The sequence below is a fragment of the Palaemon carinicauda genome, chromosome 11 (genome assembly GCF_036898095.1).
Source record: "Palaemon carinicauda isolate YSFRI2023 chromosome 11, ASM3689809v2, whole genome shotgun sequence".
Classification (NCBI taxonomy): domain Eukaryota; kingdom Metazoa; phylum Arthropoda; class Malacostraca; order Decapoda; family Palaemonidae; genus Palaemon; species Palaemon carinicauda.
The window spans coordinates 101,814,536-101,822,035 of NC_090735.1; positions in this window are offsets into that span (position 1 = coordinate 101,814,536).

Here is a 7,500-nt window from a genome sequence, read left to right on the forward strand (position 1 = left end):
CATGGCAAAATTACCAAACTATATTAGTAACAAAAGAAATAATAAACATTGAGCTAAAACATCGATTGAAAATCCGTTGCCCAAAATCTTTCGTCTCACAGACACTCATCAAGAACAGCAGTAACTGATTGACTTAATGGAAGCTAACATTTATGTACGAACAAAATAGTCTTTGGACTTTCTGTCAAACTAAATCAAGAGTCTATAGTCAATTAACTGTCTTATCACGATGTCTTAAAGACCCTTTCAATAACACCACTAGTTGATCTAACAAATGAAAATGAAATTCACAAAAGGTAGAAATCACAATGCACAACTTGGGGAACTAAACAACATTGAATTTCTTAGAACTGGTGAATGCAGGAGGAATCCCATCAAAGGGTTTAACGTGAAGAAAGCCTTCTGTAGAGCAGGTGGTATCCATAGGACTAGGAAAAGGGAGCCGAGGGTTGAATTTAGGTATGGAGGATGGCCAAAGTAACCACTATCCTTTACTAAATCTTCTTCCTGCCGAAAACACAACACAAAAGGAATACAAATAAAAAACAGAAATACCAAAGAACAGCTTATCGGTATATTTGCCATTCGCATTGCTCCTCGATCGTGGAAATCTGCTTTGCTTTCCTACAGGATTTTCAGTCCCCAAAAAATCAAACTATTATTTCTGCCAACACGTTTCGGTGACTTTTCCCATACTGAAAAGGGGGAAGAAGAAATATCGGATTTAAATTCGTTAACGGATCAAAAGTAGGTCCGACGGTCCTTAGCGGTGGCAGAATCCAGCTGAAATCACAAAGCGAAATTGTAGTGGAAATGAAAGCTTTTTTTTTTACAGGGGTCAGGGAGGGGAAAAAGAAAGGGGGAGAAAGGAAACTTTGGTATTTCGTCCATTTGAGAGATCAAAGTTCCAGATAAAAGGACGAGGGTTTTTTCCCTGCTGCTTTCTGAAAAAAAAAAAGAAAAATAATCTTTTTGACACAGAAGTCGGGACACTTGCCACAAAACAAGCTGAATGGACACAAAGCCGAAGGAACAAAGAAAATTCTCACATACTTAACTTGGAAGGTCAGTTAGATTATTTATTGGAAAAATTTTCAAGGGTGATTATCAGTGAAATATTTTGGAAGACTAAAAGATGAATGGTGTGGTGCTGGTAAAAAAAAAAAATCATGCATGATAGCTAATGGCCAATGTGACGCAGTATTCTGAAGATCTCTCTCTCTCTCTCTCTCTCTCTCTCTCTCTCTCTCTCTCGAAAAACGGGAAGGAAGGCTCCGTTAGGCAAAACTCTCTCTCTCTCTCTCTCTCTCTCTCTCTCTCTCTCTCTCTCTCTCTCTCTCTCTCTCTCGATGTCAGGATGCCAGAGACCTCAAATCAATCAATTAGTCAATCTCTCTCTCTCTCTCTCTCTCTCTCTCTCTCTCTCTCTCTCTCTCTCTCTCTCTCTGGGGAAAACAGCAAGCAGCAAGGAAGGTCCAGTTAGACATAATGTTCTCTCTCTCTCCTCCAACAATAAACATAGGGAATGTGATAGACAACTTCGATCATACAAAAATAAGTAAAAATAAACACCAGAAAATCAGGGAACTAGCATGCCACAGAGGAAGAGAAAAAAAGAGAAAAATAATTTCGTCAGAGTAACACAATTCAATGGTCAGTCAGTTAGAAACAAAATTAAAAACTTCAAAGCAACGATAACTAGTGAGACATAATATGTCATAGGTATTACTAAGACCAGAATTCAAGAAAAGAAAAGGATTTTATCAAAAAGTACGAACTACTAGGTTACAAGCTTTTCAAGAGGATCGTCTTACCCACGAAAGGTGAAGCGGTAATGTTCTATGTTAGAAATCACATAAAACCAAATAGAAATTAAAACATAAACCGAATATAAAATGACCGGTGCATAAGTATTCAAAACATAGGAAAAAAACATATCCATACTACTAATATACAGACCATAACTTCAATCACAAGAATAGGACGACAAGAAGTGAATAATAAGCTAGTTGTCCTAATGAGAAACTTCAATACTGCAGTAAACTGGGAAGCTATAAATTCTACATTATACACAGAGACACAGGCTATTAGAATCCGTCAACAACGAATTCCTTCATCAGTGTGATGAAAAACCAACTAGGGGAACAACATACTAGTTATTGTGCTAACAACAGAAGGAAATTTAGTATCCACTATCTCAGTAGGTGAATATTGGAAAAAGTGACCATAGAATATTTATGTTTCAGGTAAATATTCCAATTCTAAAAGAAAAGAAAATTATATATAAAAAGCTAGACTGCAGACAAAGTAAATGAATACAACTGAAGGAAGACGCCAAGAATTTAGAACACGGTGAAAAAGGGAACATAGATACACAATGGTACTCCATCGTGGAAAAATACAAAGAAAATAGGGCTAAATGTATACAGCATAGGAAAATTTTACTAAATGGAACGCCACAGTCCGACTGGTTCAACAGAGAAATAGCCAATGCAATAAGAAGCAGAGACAGGAAACATGAATCAATGGGTTCACAGCCATCACTTTTGTTTCGAACACAAAAAGGTAATAGAAAATGTAGATAAACTAATTAGAAATCCTAAGATGAATGAAAAGAAAAGAGTGGCTTCAACAGGTAAAGAAAACCTTTTTTTTTTCATATGTAAACAGTAGAAAAACAATCAAACGCAACATTAACCCATTGAGAAAATCTGAGGGTAATCATATAACAAACTGATTTGGAAAAAGCTGAACTGATGTATACGTATTCCATAACCGTATTCACTCGAGAAAAATCAATGACTCTACCCAAACCAGTTATCAAATATGAAGGGCAACCATCACAAAACAGAATCACCTCTACAACAGAAGATTTCAAAAATAAAATAAAAGGACTACTTAAGTCTAAGGCACCAGGTACAAATAAAATTTATCCACGAGAAATTATAAAACTAGAAGAAGAGATTACCCCACTCTTTTATAATATTTTCCGAAAGACAGCTAAAGAAAGAAAAGCACAACAGGAATGGAAATTGGCACTAATCCTCTAATCTACTAGAATAGACCACAAGAATCTGCCAATGACAGATCTGTGTCTAACTTCAGTGCCTTGCATTTTTTTATTTATTATAGATGAGTCATAGAGAAATCTAGAAAAAAAATTCTGATAGACAAACAACATGGCTTTAGGTAAAAGAGATCACGTGTAACAAATCTGTTGGAATTTGTCTACATGTTTAGCAATTATGAAAAAAGTATGAAAATAAACATCATTTACCTAGGCTTTCAAAAGGCTGTAGACCAAGTCCCTCAAAAAAAAGAAAAAAAAATTAATGGTTAAAATTAGAGCTCTTGGCATCATTAATGAGCCAGCTGGATGGATCGTACATTGGCTGACTAATAAAGAGTTGTAATCAATGGAGAAGCCCGAGAGTGGGCAGCTGTTACAAGCAGAGTACCTCAAGATCCGTCTTGGCCCATTACTATTTCTGATTTACATTAACAACATAGATTTAGTCTTAATTAGTATAATAGCCAAATTTGCCGACAATAATAAACTAGATATAAACGCTGCGAACTCAGATGTAAAAGCCTTAAAAGAGAATCTCATTAAGTTGGGAGAATGGTACAGAAAATGGCAAATGCCTTTCAACTGTGGGAAAGCAAAGTTATGCATAAAGGTTACAGTAAACCACAAACAGATTACTCAATGATGGGTAATGAAATACAAAGTGTGAACCAGGAGGAAGATCTCGACATTATTAAGCAAGGATTTGAAGTTCAACAAACAGAGCATAAAAGTTGAAAAGATAGCACAGAAACTAATAGGTTACATTAAAAGAAAATTCAAATACAGAATCGAAGACCTGGTACTGCAGCTGTACACATCACTAGTAAGACCACATCTCAAAAATGGAGTCCAGTTTTTGAAGTAGAACAGTATTATAAAGTTAAATTTATGTTCATTTTATCAAAGATAGTGATTAATGTTAATATTTCTTTCAATAACGTTTGTCGAATTCTTGATACTAATATTTGTTTCAAACTCTCGTTATAATACCTGTTAGCGAAGTAACTTTCGACTAAAATTAGTTTTAAAAGAGTTAATCGCCAAAGCTGACATTCGCTCTTAATGCATCGCTTTTTATGAACTTCGCTCAATTGACTTCGCTGAAAAATACTTCGCTGAAAGTGACTTCGCTCAAACGATTGGCAACGCTAGAATACGGATGACAACTTCGACGACGACTTCCAGAATTCAGAAGGATATAAATAGACTGGAAGCAGTACAGGCTAAGGTTTAAGGTTTAAAGGCCGACCATGAATGGCGGAGGCAAGTGACAGTGGCATTTCCGTAACAAGTAGAACAATGGCCTAGAGGCTGATCAAATATACATATGATCAGTGCCCAAGACCCCTAGGACCAGGAAGGGCCAGGCAATGGCTTCTGATGACTCAGCAGGTAGACCTATAGGCTCCCCAAAACCGCCATCATTAGCTCACAAGGATGGCGAGGATGCAGACGCTAAAGAAACTAACGAGTTTGGGCGGGACTCGAATCCCAGTCTGGTGATCACCAGGCCGGAACGTTTCCAATAGTACCAACAATAAGACACTTTGGATACAGACGGAGAATGGAACGTTTGGCCTTATGTGATCTACAAACTGGATGACCAAGGGGATAGCTAACAGAGATATTAAAAATTCTTAAAAGAATAACAAATACAAACGAGTGCAACCCATTTACGCTTAGTACAAACCATTACAGAGGCAAAGGAACAAACTGAAGTTGAAAAATACATTACTCAATGTAGTCTTTTCATTTACATACAAAAAAAGCTAATACGTAGAACAGACTTCCAGCGGAGGTAGTGAACAGCAACACGATAAACTAATCCAAGAATAAGTTAGACAAGATCACAAAACTTTCTAAATGTATAAACTAATTTGCTCTACCTAAAAGCGAATGAAGTCCCAGCTGATGGACTAAAAATTCTTTGAGACATCAAACACCCTTGTGATTTCTTGTTAATCTTTTTGGAAAAACGGCATCTCTCTCTCTCTCTCTCTCTCTCTCTCTCTCTCTCTCTCTCTCTCTCTCTCTCTCTCTCTCTGTGCGTGTGTGTGAAAAAATGGCAAGGCGAGCCATGTTTGAAAAAATCTGGAAGATAAAGAAAGTCAAAGATTGAAAACTATATGAGTAGAACTAGGAATTTTTATCGAAAATCCAGTAAAAACATTAATTTCATAAGCACAAAATTTCAATATTATCCAAATAATCACGACTTGTAGTCTATCGAATATTTCGTAGGAAATTATAGATGGCCACTATCCCTTTTGGTTTCTAGAAAAGCTTCCTCAGATTATTATTATTATTATTATTATTATTATTATCATATTTACTCGCTAAGTAGCCAACCTAGTTGGAAAAGCAGGATGCTATAAGCCCAAGGGCTCCAATAGAGATAGTAGCCCAGTGAGGAAAGAAAATAAGGAAATAAACTTCAAGAGAAGTAATGAACAATTAAAATAAAACTTTTTAACAACAGTAACATCATTATGATATCTATTTCAGGTATAAACTATAGAAACTCAAAAAAAAAAAAAAAAAAAAAAAAAACAGGAAGAGAAATAATATAGAATAATGTGCCCGAGTGTACCTTCAAGCAAGAGAACTTTACCCCAAGTCAGTGGAAGACCATGGTACAGAGGCTATGGCACTACCAAAGGTTTAATTTTGGAGTGCCCTTCTCCTTGAAGAGCTGCTTACCATAGCTAAAGAGTCTCTTCCACACTTACCAAGAGGAAAGTGGCCACTGTACAATTACAGTGCAGTAATTAAAGCCTTAATCAAAGAAGAATTGTTTGGTAATCACAGTGTTGTCAGCTTTATTAGGACAGAATAGAATGTGGAAAGAATAGACCATAGGCAAAGGAAGAATGAAAAGTAGCCAGACAGAGGAATCAAATGTAGTACTGTCTGGCCAGTCAAAGACCCAATAACTCTCTAGTGATAGTATCTCAACGGGTGACTGGTGCCCAGCCTAACCTACTGTACCAACTTATAACATATACTGAAAGTAGAAATTAAGTACTAATATAACTTAACACGGGTTTATACGAGGTGGTTGTTAGGTGCTAACAAAGAGGCGAGGTGAATGTAAGTACATTCAAGAGATGATGAGCTCATATACAAGCAGCTGCAGGCAAAATATCACAAAAATCCAAACAATCTAAAACATGTGATAATAAGCTAAACAGGTTGTCCTATTATCAGTGTGGAGAGAATGAGAGATAGATAAACAATAGTTTTACAGTGTATGATCTTGTATGGAACACATGCGGTACAGTTTGATCACCTTCTCTACGAGTTTTAATGTAACCAGTGAGGAAAATGACACAGCAATTATCCGGTTATTACCAAACTGAGGTTTCTCTCCTCCCAGAAGTTTTACACGAAAGAGATTTTACAAAAGGGCGGTTGGATGAAATCGATATGAAATATTTTCTTCTGTAATAATCCCAATCAACTTTTATTCCATCCTTTAGGGAAACAACATAAAAGGAACCAATAGAATATTGCAACAAATCACCAACACAAACTTCCAAATATATATTCCATTCTGTGATCCTGACACAAAACTTTTTCTTTGTTTGTATAATGATATATAAAAATATATTCATCAAGCCGAATTTATCCGGCTATTTTGTCATCTCACTGAAGCACAGAAATGTTTTGTATTCATACATGTTTTCGCTCTTATCATTTTTCTTTTTTTCGGGGTTTGTACATTTCGTTTTGGAATTTGATTTTCCATTATATCACTCACATATGCCTTTTGTTTTTCCTTGTTTTAAATGCATATAAGATGAACATTGTTCGCATGTATTTATATAAATCGTATTGGATCTTTATACAATTTGATACATTCTTAATATATGCTAATATGAATATATAATAATTATATACACTGATGTTTTGTAGGTATTAAGTTGCAGTATAGATAAACAGCACAATATCGAATTTCCAACGATTTAAATACAGTTTCCCAATTGGCTCATGAATTACACTTTTTAGAGTATCAGGATACTTAAGCAAATGATTTTGTTGTACAGAATAGTAAGCTAAAAATTTATGATGAAAGGCGGCGATTATTATTATTATTATTATTATTAATATTATTATTATCATTATTATTATTATTATTACTTGCTTAATTACAAACCTATTTGGAAAAGCAGGATGCTCTAAGCCGAGGGGCTAGAGCAGGGAAAATACCCCAGTGAGGAAAGGAAACCAGGAAAAATAATATATTTTAAGAACTCTAACACCTTAAACATAAATATCTCCCATATAAACTATAAACACTTCAACAAAACAGGAGGAAGAGAAATAAGATAGAATAGTGGGCTGAGTGTACCCTTAAGCAAGAGAACTCTAACCCAAGCCAGTGGAAGACCATGGTACAGAGGCTTTGGCACTACCCATGTAGCATTTCT